This window comes from Canis lupus, chromosome 11 (assembly GCF_011100685.1).
Source record: "Canis lupus familiaris isolate Mischka breed German Shepherd chromosome 11, alternate assembly UU_Cfam_GSD_1.0, whole genome shotgun sequence".
NCBI classification, from domain to species: Eukaryota; Metazoa; Chordata; class Mammalia; order Carnivora; family Canidae; genus Canis; species Canis lupus.
This window is the reverse complement of record NC_049232.1, coordinates 29902309-29917062: the sequence shown is the minus strand read 5'-3', so window position 1 is coordinate 29917062 and position 14754 is coordinate 29902309. Positions and strand designations below refer to the sequence as shown.

Here is a 14754-nt window from a genome sequence, read left to right as displayed (position 1 = left end):
GTCAAAGAATATCATGGCTCCTTTCAGTTAGGCTATTTGTGGACATTGCCGCTATGAAGACAATTATTCACTCTGAACAAGTGGGATTTTTCCCTGGGATGCAAGGGTGGTTCAATATTTGTAAAACAATCAACATGATAGATCACATCAATAAGAGAAAAAACAAGAAACATATGATCCTCGCAATAGAAGCAGAGAAAGCATTTGACAAAATACAGCATCCATTCCTGATCAAAACTCTTCAAAGTGTAGGGATAGAGGAACATTCCTCAATATCCTAAAAGTCATTTATGAAAAGCCCACAGCTAATATCATTCTCAATGAGGAAAAACTGAGAGACTTTCTGACAGGGATGTCCACTCTCACCACTGTTATTCAACATAGTACTAGAAGTCCTAGCCTGAGCACTCAGACAACAAAAAGAAATAAAAGGCATTCAAATTGGCAAAGAAGAAGCCAAACTTTCCCTGACTTGCAGATGACATGATATTGTACATAGAAAACCCCAAAGACTCCACCCCAAGATTGCTAGAACTCATACAGCAATTCAGCAATGTGGCAGGATACAAAATCAATGCCCAGAAATCAGTGACATTTGTATGCACTAACAATGAGACTGAAGAAAGAGAAATTAAGGAATCAATCCCATTTTTAATTGCACCCAAAAGCATAAAATACCTGGGAATAAACCTAACCAAAGAGGTAAAGGATCTATACCCTAAAAACTACAGAATATTTCTGAAAGAAATTGAGAAAGACGTAAAGAGATGGAAAAACATTCCATGCTCATGGATTGGAAGAATTAATTTTGTGAAAATGTCTATGCCATCCAGGGCAATTTACACATTTAATGCAATCCCTATCAAAATACCATGGACTTTCTTCACAGAGTTGGAACAAATAATCTTAAGATCTGTGTGGAATCAGAAAAGACACCAAATAGCTAAAGGAATGTTGAAAAAGAAAACCAATGCCAGGGACATCACAATGCTGAATTTCATAGCATTGTATGTACTTCCCCTACTATAGCACATCACATTGATTCATTATTTTTTCCAATTTAGATAAAATTTATTTCTTGTCCTAGAGGAAATTAAACTGAAATCTTTGGGAGTAGTCTTTCGTACTAAACAGAAATCATTATATCTTCATCTGATAAGTATAACTTATATGTCATATAGTTTTCTACAAGTTAACATCCAATGCTACAGACTCAGAAAGATTTATGGCACACAAAAAATTCTAATCACTGTAGAAACTAGTGTTTGGGAATAATTGTCAAAACTTTGATTTTAACCATTAAGTCACATTTCACAGTTCAAAAAGGGCCATAGTTGTCTCTTGGAAGTTCTAAGACTTTTCTGATTAGGAAGTCACATGGAGGAGGATTTCAGAATCTTCTGGTTGTCTGCATTAGGAATGTTCTTCACCACAAAAAAAAAAAAAAAAAAAACACACACAAAAAAAACAGAAAACCTCCTTGGACCTTGCCTATGACCAGATATATATATTTTTATTATACTGCAAAGTGTGTTGATTTTATAGATATGTTTGGGAAGAATCAACATCTTAAAAATGAAGTATCTTTGAGTTTTGTATGTTGACCTTGTATTTTACAGCCACGAATTTATTCAACTCTTATTCAACTAGCTTTTTTAAATATAGATTTCATCAGATTTTTTATGTAGAGAGTCACATTGTCTCTACATAAAGGCCAGTTTACTTCTCCCTTTCTATCTGGAGACTTTTTTTTTTTTTAAATTTTGGTATTACACAAAATAAGGCTTCCATTATATTAAATAGAAGTAGTAAGAACAGACTTCCTTACCTTGTTTCTAATTAGAGGAAGAAACCCTTCAGTCTTTGAGTGTTAAGTGTGAAGTTAGCTGTAGGCTTTTTGTAAATTCCATCTATTAGCAAAGATATTACTTTCTATGTCTAGTTTGCTGCAGGTGTGTTTTACTATGAATGAAAAGTTGATATCAATCGCTGGCTAATTTTCAAATCTTAAGCCACTTTTGCATTCTTCAGAATATCCCCACTTGGTCATGATGTGTTATTACATCTATACATTGCTGGGTTTGATTTGCTATTATTTTGTTGAGGATTTTTGCTTCTATGATCATGAGCGATATCGGTTTATAATTTTCTTGTGATATCTTTGTCTAATTTTGGTATTAGCAAAATGCTAGCCTCACAAAATGATCTGGCAAGTATTCCCTTCTATTCTATCTGTTGGAAGAATTTGTGTGGAATTGTTTTCTTGTTGTTGGAAGACAGCTAGACCTGAAGTTTTCTTTGAAGGCTTTAACTTTTAATTTAATTTCTTTATTGGCATAGGACTGTTCAGGCCATTTGTTTCTCCTGAGGGAGCCTTGATAGTTTGTGTCTTAAAAAGAACTAGTCCATTTTATCTAAGTTGTTGAATTTATGGTCTTTAAGTTGAGTTTAATATTCTCCTTATTAGGTTTTTAATGTATATAGGATCTGAGGCCATGCCTCCTTTTAAGTCTTGATTTTGTGCCTTCTTACTAACCCTCCTTTGATCAGTCTCGTTTGAGGTTTATCAATTTTATTGATCTCCTTTGTAAAAGTGTCTTTTGGTTTCATTGAATTCTTTATTTATTTTCCATTTTCTAAATTATTTGTTTCTGCTCTTATCTTTATTCCCTTTATTTTGCTTGTTCTTTCTAGTTTCTTAAGATGTAAGCTAAGATTAGATAATTGATTTGAGACTTTTTTCTTTTCTAATTAATCATTTGATGCTATAAATTTCCCTCTACATGCTTTTCTAACTACAGCCACAAATTTGATATGTTGTATTTTCAGTTTTATTCATCTGAAATGCTTCTAATTTCCCTTGTGACTTTTTGTTTTATCCATGTGTTATTTATGAATGTATTATTTAATTATAAATACTGGGGATTTTTTAATTATTTATTTATACTTTAATAAATTATGGAAAGAAAACATTATACAATTTCTTTTATTTTACATTTTAGGCCTATTTTATGGCCCAAAATATAATCTATTGTAATGAATATTCCTTATACAATTGAAAATAATAGGTATTCTGCTGTTATTGGATGGAGTGTTTTATTTATACTAATTAAGTCATTAGTTAATAGTGTTACTCAGACCTCCTATATACTTAGTGATTTTCTACCTGATTTTTCAATCAACTGTTAAGCAAAGAACTTCAAAGTTTCCAATTAGGATTGCAGATTTATTTATTTGATTCCTTTCAGTTCTATTAGTTTTTGCTGCATGCATTTTGAAGCTCTGTTGTTAGGTGCTTACACATCTAAGATTCTTATACCATCTTGGTTTCTTGACCCACATTTCACTACAGAATGTCTCTTTTCACACCTGTTCTGAAGCCTACATTGTCTGATACTAAAATAGGCACTTCAGCTTTCTTTTGGTTGGTACTTAGGGGTTATATCTTTTCCTACACTTTTACTTTTAACCTATGTTCTTTTATTAAAAGGGTTTCTTTTCAATTGCATTTTAACCCAATCTGAAAGATTTATATTTTAATTGGTATGTTTAGAAAATTTATATTTGATGAAATAATTGATATGATTGGAGATCATAATTTTTAATTTGTGTCTTTAAGTTCTTATATATTAACCATCTTTATATTTAAAGTACATTGCACATAATGTGAACTCAGTAGATGTTTATTGAGAAGTTTCTATTTCTTTCAGATCCATTGTCTTTTTTCACTGTACTATGGATTTGTTCTAAATATGGTATTCCTAATATTTCCAAATCATAACTTTTGTCATATGAGTTATAAATGAAGAAAATAGCTATTACACTCAGTTTCTAAATCACATTTTCTTATGAATATTTTTTACATACTCATGCAGGATAAGAGTAATATGGTAGGAGCTGAATATCAATCAGTGAATATTAGATTACTTATCATTCATCTGCTTATTACATGTTGTACTTTTGATAATTATGGGTCCATTGAAACAGCAGAAGAGAAAAAAGGAATAAGTTTATACATGCTTTGCTGCAGAAATCAGTAGCAACATATGGTCATGAATAAAGCATCACCATTTCAATATCTGTGTCTGCTTTAGTTCCCAATAGTATTATCTGTAGAGAAGACCTTTGCTCTACAACAGAGAATACTCAGCATTTGAAAAAGCATTATTTCTGAGAAGTAGGAGAACATGATAGTGGTTTAATATTAGCATGTTTATAACAATAGTGAGCCTAGTGTTTTGTTTTCATTCAAAACATTATTAACCTTCCCCCTGGAAAACAAAAGTTTAATTTAGGAGCGAATGTTCTAAAGAGGCATTACTTTCTAGCTGGGGGGAGAATCTTAAAGATGAGCAGAGATAAAAGAAAGTTACAGAGATACTCAGTAACCAGTGTATAATCCTGGCAGATAGAAGGTAGCATTATAGAGCAAAGGGAAGAAAAGAATATTTTAATTTAAGGTTCTTAGTGTGTCTTATTCCACACTCCATACAACAAACAATGGATTCTTAAGCATCATGGTAAATAATACGTAGACTAATCCTGAAAGTAAGCAATATCCAATTTGCCCCAAACCTCAGGAATCTGTGTTCCAGTGTATCATACACTACACCACTGGACCGCTGGTTGTTCTATTAGATTTTGCTTAGTTTTCTTGTGACAGAGGATTTGTCCAAATTTGTTTGCTTTATATTAGAGCCATTCTCCATGACTACTCATTCACTTATTCATTCTATAATTGAATGTGTTAGGCACTGTCCTAGGTGCTGAATAGGGCAAGTGCTGCAAAAAAAGCAGTTTTAAGAGTTGATTCTGGAGATAAGAACCATTTTTAATTATAATAGGACAAGTGCCCATATTAAAATTACCAAGAATACTTCCAAGTCTATTGAAGTCCATGAAATAATTTGCAAGCCAAAAAATGTATTTTTATGAAAAAAAAACTTTACTCAGAACCAGAATCATACTATGATTGGAGATTTACCAGAAGTGCAGAACTCCAGAAAAAATGTGCCAGTATTAATAAGAAAAAAAAAGCTTTAATTTTTCAGTATTTTTAATTAAATAAGATATCATCAAAAGCTCATTAAGAGTTACTTCAAATGTACAGTAACTCAACTAGAAGGATGCAATTTGAAATTAGTAATGTTTTGAGCAAGAATGTAGCCTTTGTTCAAGAGTCTTCATTATTAGTATTACCCCACTTAGGAATATTGAAAGTTTTTCAAGTTTGCATAAAAGTGCCAGGCTGCCAAATATTATTATTTTATCTGAAGCTGCTGTCTATCAACCAAAATTGAGGCTTAAAATGTCACAATTACAGCCACTCCAGACCTAAGTAACATTGGCATCTTCACTAATCAACCTGGGGATGTATTAGTATGGTTAGAAATGTGTGATATTTAAGAAGCCATTATGAAGAAGAAGGGGAAGAAGAAGAAGAAGAAGAAGAAAGAAGAAGCTACCACGATTATCTATGTGATCCAGTCCCAGAATGATTTTGTAATCAAATCACACAGCTCGTATTCAAAAGACAATTTGAGGGCACTAACCCCAAGATGGAAGCACCAAGCAAAGTGGGTGCAGCTGCCTAGGTGGAGGAGATGGTGGGATCAGGGGCAGTGGCTTTGGGTCTTGGGTCGTGAATGGATAGACAATTGGAGGTGCTGGTAGTGGACTGAACCATTTAGGGCTCCTATATCTTGAGTGTCCTGCAGGAGACAGAAGAAGAGAGGGTGGTTGCTCTACAGCATATACTCTCTGCCTGCTTCAAAAAAGATTCTCTTCTTAACATCTACAAAGAGATTGTAGAAGGATGGTCAGGAAGTCAGAATGTTGTCACCAAAGTGAAAAAAGAAGATTAACTACAGGCCATTGCCACCTAAATTGAGAAGCAGCCACAGATTTGCTGAAGCCCATGATGGTATCAGAAGAGAAGAAGCAGAGAAAGGCTATGCTCCTGGCCCAAGATGCTGATGTGACAGATGCAAAAGACAGAGCAGATGAGAAGGATGATCCAGGTACCACCACAATGATTATTGGTTCTAATAAATCTCTATTCCAAAACACCAATGTGGAAGATATCCTCAATGCCCAAAAACTGGAGCAAGACTCACTTCAGGGGACACCTGGGTGGTTTAGTGGTTGAGTGTCTGCCTTTGGCTCAGGGCCTGATCCTGGAGTCCCAGGATCAAGTCCCACATCAGGCTTCCTGCATGGGGCCTGCTTCTCCCTCTGCCTATGTCTCTGCCCCCCTCTCTCTGTGTGTCTCTCATGAATAAATGAATAAAATCTTAAAAAAAATACTCACTTCAGGATGAATCCTAAAGGAGAAGGAACAGGACACACTGCAGAGTGAGGGGAACAAACTAGCTAAGCAGGAGCACAAGGAAGGGGAAAAGAAAGAGGCACAAAGACGGGGGTGGAAGCAATAACTTCAGTCTACTCTGTTCTTTCTCCTCATGGAGTTGATGAAAGAGAGAACTGATTTTGCATGTATGTTTAGAAGGAATGAGAGAACAAACAAAGTTGTTTCCTGGGGTATTTCCCTTTGTTTACAAAGTCAAAAGGAAAATCACAAACACTTCTAATTACAAAATGTGTCGTGTCCCTGTGGTTGGGTAATCAGATACTGTAGTTGATGTCTTTACCAAAGATCTGGAATTTAATACTGAAGTCCTGGCTCATTTTGGCCACTTTCAAAGTCTTTTCTCAGGAAAAATAGCAGAAATATTCAGAAAGCTCATAGTTCCAGTTTTCATCCTGAAGAAGCAGAATCATGACCACTCCTTTCCTGAGATGAAATTTGGGGGCATAAAGTATTTTGAAAGTATTATTCATCCCTTAATATATTGTTTTATGGATGAAATAGAAAGCTTTTAAATAGCCCTACCTGGATCCAGATACTATGTTAACATGGCAAAGAACTACAAAAATGAAAGGAAATATGTGGTAAGTATTCTAGATTTGAGACTTTTTTTTATTAAGTTTCAGTCTATGGGAGGAAAAGAAATATTTTTTTAAGTGGAGATGGTAACATATTTTCCCCCACCTAGGCAGCAATATCAAAGAAAGATGTGTATTTGTGGAATGATACTATTGTTAGCTTGATTCATTTTTCATAATCATGAATCTTTTCGAGTGTTAGTAGAGATTTTATTCTTGATCTGCCCTAAAACATGAGTATAGAGAACTGATAATTACAGATTGAAAGAAACTGCAGGAGCCACGTGTTTAAGAAAGAAACACTGGAAGTCTCTGCAAACAAAAATATTTAAGAGTGTACATTGTGGGTGCTCAACAAATTTATGTAATAAATGGAAAATAAGCAGGAAAAATGAGCAGGAACTCTCCATTTCTACTTTTGTCACAGGCCACATTCAATTGTAAATAAGGCCTTTCTCTACTTCAGGCAGCAGACTGTCAAGAAGCCTGAAGGGAGCAATCTCCTGGACAAATTAGAAAATAGATATTTTATACCTGAGTTTGGTAAACTACTGTGGGCAAGCAAATTTGGCCCAGTCTGTTTTTGTATGGTGCAAGTCAACAATAGATTTTGCATTTTTATTTTATTTATTTTTTAAGGATTTTTTTTTAAGATTTTATTTATTCATGAGAAACATAGAGAGAAAGGTAGAGACACAGGCAGAGGGAGATGCAGGCTCCATGCAGGGAGCACAACATGGGACTCAATCCCAGGTCTCCAGGATCACACCCTGGGCCAAAGGTGGCACCAAACCGCTGAGCCACCCTGGCTGACCAGATTTTGCATTTTTATTTTTATTTATTTATTTATTTATTTATTTATTTATTTATTTATTTATGAATTTATTTTTAATTGGTGTTCACTTTGCCAACATACAGAATAACACCCAGTGCTCATCCCAAAAGGTGCCCACCTCAGTGCCCACCACCCAGTCACCTCCACCCCCCGACCTCCTCCCCTTCTACCACCCCTAGTTCGTTTCCCAGAGTTAGGAGTCTTCCATGTTCTGTCTCCTTTTCTGATATTACCCACTTATTTTTTCTCCTTTCCCCTTTATTCCCTTTCACTATTATTTATATTCCCCAAATGAATGAGACCATATAATGTTTGTCCTTCTCCGATGGACTTATTTCACTCAGCATAATACCCTCCAGTTCCATCCACGTGGAAGCAAATGGTGGGTATTTGTCGTTTCTAATGGCTGAGTAATATTCCATTGTATACATAAACCACATCTTCTTTATCCATTCATCTTTCAATGGACACCGAGGCTCCTTCCTCCGTTTAGCTATTGTGGACATTGATTTTGCATTTTTAAAGGCTTGAAACAGAAGGAATACATGACAGAGATCTTTTGTGACCTGTGAAACCTAAAAGATTTACTGTCTGGCCCTTTGGAGAAAGTTTGCCAACCATTGTTTTATACCTTTAACTCTGAGGTTGACAAATATTTTTCCTTTGTGCAGAAGGTAAAAAGAAGCATAGTTAAGGAAATGATCTGTCACTTTTATGCACTCCTATAGCTGTAGCATTACATTTTTCAAAAGTAACCACCTTTAAAAAAACGACCTATTTAAATTAAAAAAAACAGACAAAAAAATTCAAAATAAACTTTTCTGTTTGCAATTTTCACACACAATGAAAAGAATAAATATGCCACTGCATCACTGTTTCCCTTCTGCTATTCCATTCTATTCTATTCTACTCTATTCTATTCTATAGATATTGCCCCATTCCTCACTTTGGAAAATTTCACAGAATTATTTTATCCAGCCTTGGCAAGCATATCCATCTTATCCTCCCACCTCTACCCTTTTCTACTTATTATTATAAAATCCCATCAGTCGAGCAACATTGGGGCAGAGAACCTAAGTAGGCAAAGCAGGATTCTCTTTAGAGGGAGAGGAGGAGAAAATTTAGCAATATTAATAGAAAAGTAACTTTGGTTTTACTACATTAGATTTCTAGGCCTTTGCATACTAAAAGTTAGTAGAGGCTTAATCTGAAGAGAGCTCCATGAAGCATTTATTCCAACTAACAAATGAGAAACTTTAGTCATATAGCTTAAATGATCTGCCCCTGATGACATAGTAATATTCAAGGTGTATCTGGGAAGCAATTGTCCTAGCTGCATACTTATTATCTGAATATCATGCCACCTGTAATTATCTCTAGCAAAAGTCAGGAAACTATGACTCTTGGGCCAGATTTGGCCCACTGCCTGTTTTGTCAATAAAGTTTTATTGAAACACAGAGACACTCACTTGTTTACCTATTTTCTGTGACTGTTTTTACAGTATAACAGCAGAGTTGAGTAGTTGTGACAGAGACTGTAAGGCTCACAAAGTCTAAAATATTTCTTATTTGATCATTTACAGAAGACTCCTTTTCAAAAGTAGGATATCTATCAACTTGTGTCAAGTGCTTCAAGACAGAGATAACCTTCACGCCTCTTCCCCTCCACCCCCTCACACACACATGAATACAGACACATTATAGGATTATGATGACTCCTCTGGTAAGTCACAACTGATCTGAGAAAGGCCTGCCCTTTACTAAGGGGTAAAAGTAAGAGTAATATTAAATAAAACCATTGGAAGGCCTGTTGAAAGAACTCACATTTATTGAGTGCTTATCATTTTCCTGGCAGTGTTCTAAATATTTCACAATATTAACTCATGTAATAGTCACACAAAACATATATCATTATCTGCTTTTAATTCATTATAGCTGAGGAAACTGAGACTAGAAAGGTTTAATAATGTGCTTAAAGCAGCACAACTATGAACTGGCCGTCGTTTTAAATAAAGATACTGTCTCTAGAGCCCATAGGCTTAAATTTTAAGTGGGTTAGCATCTCCAGAAATAGTAAGAAAATCTGCTTTTTTGCAACTGCAGTGAGCCAAGGAAAGCTGTATGTAGATAGCCAATATTGATTTGGGATAATCTGTGATAATGTTTGTAAAGTATAAATGTCCTTTAAAGCATTTGTTCAACATATATTTCTTGAACACCTACTGATGCCCAGACTGCATTCTATTAAGCGAAGATAGTTCCTTTCTTGGTGGCACTTAAAATTTGGCAGGGATTTCCTTTCTAGAAAATTCGGGAGAAAAGTTAAGGCAACAACAATCAGGAGTCAAGGGTTCTGTGTGCATGAGGTTGTTACACTCTTTCTGACATTACACAATTATGATAAATAAAGAGTAGGCATTCTGGTTAAATGAAAAGAATGTAAGCATTATAGGGAGAAAGCAATGGATTTCACTTTCAAGCTTGACTTTGGAGAAATTACTGCAAACTTCCTTAGCCTCACTTTAAAAAAACGTATTTATAGTTTAGAATATTTACTTCCCAAAATTTTCCATGAGGATTAAATGAGATCATATATGTGATTAATTGTAGAGTAATGCCAACAACTTAGCTGGCATTTAACTTTTTAAAAAATTCCTTTTATCTTTCTTAAAAACATTTATCTATAATTGCTCGTATTTTAGTCCTGGCTCTGAATTCTTTCTCTTTAAAATGCCGTGCATATTTCTTTAGGGGAAGATATTCCCTCTGAGCACACAGGGTTGCAGAGGCAGCATTCAGGAACATATCACAACTATCTTCATTCCTGGATATATCTAAAGATCATTGAAAAATGGTCAATCATAGACAGTACCTACATTCATGTTTATTACTTGTGATTTATCTTCTCCTTTATGCATATTCTATATCAGACATTATATTGCAAACTCTTCAGGGCCAAGCACCTATATTATGCTTTGGTAGCTCATTAGGGCATTTTATAGATATTTTTCACATTTAAGGTAATGAAATATTTTAGACTGTTTCAGTTGAAAGAGATAGAAACTCACTAAGTTCATGTTAAATAATAGATATTAGAAAACTATAATGGAGGAGTAACAGAGAGAGAAATCCAAGGAGTAGATGCACAACCAATTCAGAGATCATGGAAGTCAGAGTTTTTGCTTTTCTGGGAATTTGCAACTCTAACTAGAAAAAAATAAAGTTGCCATTCTCTCTGAACAAGGACTATATTTCATTATTTTTCTTCTCTGTGTCATGGGTTTATTCAGAGCTCTTGCTGCACCTTACTTTTTACATACTATCTTCCCTCTGTATCTCTCTTTACTTCAGCTTGCTACGGTAAACTAGTTTGTTTGTTTCACTGGTTCAAATTCCCCAGAGAAAGTTTGCAACTAACTTAACCAATCATCTTTGTCCATAGTTGGATAAAGTCTTTTCTCAAATCCACACAGGGTACCACTGTTTAGCTCACAAGTTGTCAATCATGGAAAGCTGTCCATCCTTAGTCATTTCATCTGTTGCCAAGGGGATAAGTTCCTACTGATTATCAGAATTTGGCCACTTATTTTTCCAGTGTAAGACCACATTCCATAACTAAGGTAAGAGGTGAGGACAGGAGGACTATGGCTTAAATATAGCATACCCTTGGAAAGGCAGTTAAGGACTTACTATGCATTCTGGTACTTATAATGATTTATGAAGGTCATAATAATCTAATGGGAGAGACAAAATCAAATCATATATAGAGAGGCATGTGGCATAGAAATCAGTCTTTAGGGTCTTAGAATTTTTTGAGAAAAACAACTTTTTTGTTTCCCTTGTAACTTGCCTGATATGTGGGACATAAAATATTTTTAATTTATATTTTTGAATGGGTAGTGAACCACATGGATTCTTAATTAGGCTAAACATTTCAATGTTAAAACCACCATCATATGATGTTTTCATTCTATTGTTCTCAGTGGATGATACCACTGAGCCAGCAGGAAGTTCAATATTCTATGCCAATAGATTTAAAATATTTTTTTTATTTAAGATTTCTTAAGTGGACAGTGTGTGGAGGTCACACTTGCTTTCACTTGATGCCACTCTGGAAGTGATCTTCACTTTAAAAGAAAATTTAAGTCTCAGTTATGTCAGTCAGTTAATCTTTAAGAACATTATCTTGACGATGTAATCTATTCCTTATATAATAGTACACTACTATGTGTAGGCTGCATTCATATTTGCTTTTGCAAAACTAATCTAAATTGTTTCCACTGGTCCAGAAAAACAAACCCACAAGCATCTGCTAAAAAAGTAAGCAGCTTGTAGTGGTTGGAATCAAGTAACTGACAATCCTTGCTATGGGCAGTTTTGGTCTGAGCAGAAGACCTCCCTATATTCAAAAGATTGAAACTAGTATAGAATTTGGGAAAGTCTGGTAGCCCACAATATATGAAATATTTAAAACTTTTGGACATTCTATCTTATGGCAATGCAGAAAAGAGATGTTTTTGACCTTAAATCCCTGTGTATGGCAATGAGGCAGCAAACAGACAATTAAGAAGAAAAATCTGAAGGCCAAATGTCAAAAATGAGAGTGCTAACCCTGAGTTGTGACATTTGAAAAATGTCCTTGGCTCATATTGAAGTGCAATTGCTAATGTGGCCATTTATTTGTCTATTTATAAGGGGGAAAAAAGCCCTGAGACTTCTAAAATGTTTAGAAATGGATATTATTCTCTCTGAAAATAACAACAGGCTGTTATTTTCAACCTAAGGGTCAAAGCTAGAAAGAGGTGTCCATTAGTACGCATCAAAGTTTACACTTGCATGGTGCATGTCTTAAAGCAAGAATTAAGACACTATTTTTTTAATCTTAGCTAATATTTAAATATTCTCTGAGACATAGGAAGTAATTAGTATAAAATATTTGTTCTTAGTGGCAAGAGTAGAAAATTTATTCTTGTAATCCTAACTATGTGGCTGTAAAATAATTTAAAAGATAATATGTTCATGTTTCATCTTTCTTCTCAGTTTTGATCATTAGCACAGTGTCATTATTATAGGAGAAAGTCCCTGTAACTGTGTGTTGATCAAAAACTCACAAGTAGGGATCCCTGGGTGGCGCAGCGGTTTGGCACCTGCCTTTGGCCCAGGGCGTGATCCTGGAGACCCGGGATCGAATCCCACGTCAGGTTCCCGGTGCATGGAGCCTGCTTCTCCCTCTGCCTGTGTCTGCCTCTCTCTCTCTCTCTCTCTCTCTCTCTCTGTTACTATCATAAATAAATAAAAATTAAAAAAAAAAAACTCACAAGTAAAAAAAAAAAAAGAAAACAAAACAAAACCTCACAAGTACTTCTCAGACTTGTAAATGGCCACAAAAATTTTGTTTTCTAATTAAATAACTATAAAATTACTATTGACTCATGCACTTTAATCAATACTTCCTTCTTATATTTTATTATGCAAGAAAGCAGAGGAACTTTAAGAAAAACAGTATTTTCAGAGAAAAACATCATCTTACCCTATATATACTCGAAATGGTTGGTTGAAAGAGTCTTCCATCTTTTATTCTTAAAAAAAGGGGGGAGGATGATGTCTAAGATATACATAAGCTTTAGAGGTAGTACAATGTTGATATTTTGATGTAAAAATCTTTTTTTGGATAGCTCTTTTCATGAGAGATCAAAACAACAGTCCTTCAGCTATGTTGCTAACAACCCTTTCTCTTTCATAAAGTGTCCTGCTTCAAAATCTTGCCCATGTTTTGCTATCCATGCATCGTTTGAAGTATACTCTTATTACTATCATTGTGAAAGACAAAGGGCAAAGCATCACCTTTGCTTAAAAATAACACTCTCAGATTATTTTCATTTACAGTCCTTGAACAATTCTAAATATTATACACACTGACTTTGGCTCCCAGAAATGTGTGTCAGTCAGAACACTTTTTTTGGTAAAGAAAGCAGTGTGGTATACCAGCACTTAAATCATAATACATCCACACTTAATGCAAAGAGGCACAGAGCTTTGTGATTAAGTGGGATTTTCTGGAGTCACACTGCAAGAGTCAATGCCAAGTCTACTGCTTAAAACTGTATATAACCTTTGGAAGTTAACCAACCCTGTCCATACCTTATTTTACCAATCTCTAAAAAGGGTTAATAAAATGGTAGTATATCCCTTTTAGAGTTGTGAAGAGTTTATTCAAGGAAAGTAATTCAAACAGCATGTGGTACATAGTAGCAAGCTATATTTACAATGAAATTAGCATTCATGTATAGCTTTTCTTCTCTTTACTGGGCATAATTTTACATTATTTTTGCATATATTTTAAAAGATTTTTTAACAACTTATTCTGGACTAGAATGGTAACATGGTAAATTGGGGAGGAAAATCTGGACTACAGAGTCAAAGAGACCTGGAATAATTCTGTCAATCACATCTTACACCTTGTGTGAATTTGGACAAGTTACATCAACTCTCTAGACATGAACTTCCTATTCTTTAAAGTAGGAGTGTATATTTAAAAATAAACAATATAATGCATTCAGGGGTCTAACCTGATAATAGATGCTCAAAAGATAATAACTGTGGATTATTATCTAACCAAGTTAAATTAAATCCAGAATTGTACATGTTTATTGTACATAAACATGTATAGTACTACTAGTTCAGAATTTAAAGTGTTCAGGAAGTCTTTGAACATTTAATATTGAATTGCTCATGTGGTCTAGTAGTGGTTATATTTTAATATTAAACTTGAGTCAAGACTAAAGGCACCCTTACTCCAGGAATACATTATTTTCATGGTATTAATCTGATAAACTAATGAACTGGATGAAATCCCACCTTCCCGCCTTGTACCTTTGTTTATAACTACAACATATGGATTGAATTTTGGTGGGAGGTAATCTGATACTCCCTAAGTGTATACACAATGTGATGCTCCATCTCCAGATTTTGTC

The 14754-nt window shown here is 34.6% G+C and overlaps 1 protein-coding gene and 1 pseudogene across 13 annotated transcripts in view; both read left to right on the top strand.

Moving 5' to 3' along the window:
• The window catches only part of PTPRD (protein tyrosine phosphatase receptor type D), a 2163408-nt gene that overhangs the window by 1431916 nt on the left and 716738 nt on the right, over positions 1 to 14754 (top strand). The gene's annotated exons all lie outside the window — the stretch shown is intronic.
• LOC100684282 lies at positions 5604 to 6434 on the top strand (annotated as a pseudogene).